The following is a 1,329-nucleotide window of genomic DNA, read 5'->3' as shown; positions in this document are numbered from 1 at the left end:
AAAATATCTGTTAGAAAAAGAAAATAAAACAATTTGTGTGAGTGAGAGTGCGTGTTTTAGTTCGCGGGTGTTACATTAATATGGAGGACATCAGTCAGAGTGGCGAGGCAAATGTTTTATCGTTAACATTAGGGTTCTGACTGGTTAATACAATATAAAAGTATATTTAATTATAGGATAAGAAAAATAAAATCAAAATCAATATATATAAATCAATAAATGTGTATGTCAAGATTGGTCGAAAGTATAAAATTAGTCGCTCGCATATGTGTTAGATTAAGATTAAACTTTCTAAGACTTATTGCCGAAATGAATTAATGATTTTGAAAGTATGAAACATTCTGCGGTTATGAATTGTAGTTATGAATTGGAAAGGAAAAATTATTCAATTAGACTTACTTTTTTAATAGTGATTCAGAAGCGGAGGAGTGACGAATTTGTGCGGTGTTTCGCTCTGTGTCTCATGTCAGTGGACCGATGTTCAACTCGTGGTTGCTCTGGAGATGATGACAAGTGAGGACATTGGTTGCACAAGTAACTAACTCGCGAATTACGGTGCAAAAGCACAGAATAAGACTGCGTTAGACTAAAGACTGGAGAATAAGTGTGACGTTGTGAAATGTAAAAAAATGTATCTCTTGAATGTCTTACGAGCTCTCTTTTTATAATCCTCTTGTGGGAGTGTATTCTAATTTTAAGAGTGGGGATGTTCCAAAAACCTCAACGAATTGAAATTATGCAAAAGTAGGGATTCTTCAAGATTTTAACGAATTATAATCGTGCCAATGTCCTCATTCGGTAGGGGGTGTCTTCTATTTTCATATTTTTACCCGTGCTGATCGTCGGTTGGTGAGTTCAATATTAGTTCAAAAGTTCCTTAAACATTAGCCTTTCCGGGGGACCCTCGCGCACATGATCTGATTAGAAAAGGGTCTTACTTCCTTATAATTATTTTTGTCAACGTTGATGCAGCTGTGTTTATTACTTGTCCGTTAGAAAATTATTATCAGTATTAATGCAGCTGAGTTTATTAAACATTTCGTTAAAAGTTCTTGTTATCTCGTTGTTCTTCCGCCGGAAATTCTACTGCAAGGGGTAGATATTATTTTTCATTTATCCCGAGGAGACCGGCATGGTTTCCATCACCGATTTCCTTGCGTCTTTCCCACGGATACTCGTGGATGTAGTTACTGACAAATGACAGTATTTAAAAGAAACGTATGGCACAAGATGCTTTGTTTATTGAACGGTTCGTTCTTATCACCAACTGACGATCGTTACCGCAACGTCGCGGAAGAAAGGAATCGTGGAGTCGCCAGGACGTAACAA

This window comes from Formica exsecta, unplaced genomic scaffold (assembly GCF_003651465.1).
Source record: "Formica exsecta isolate Colony F162 unplaced genomic scaffold, ASM365146v1 scaffold476, whole genome shotgun sequence".
NCBI lineage: Eukaryota > Metazoa > Arthropoda > Insecta > Hymenoptera > Formicidae > Formica > Formica exsecta.
Note: the sequence above shows the minus strand (reverse complement) of the source record.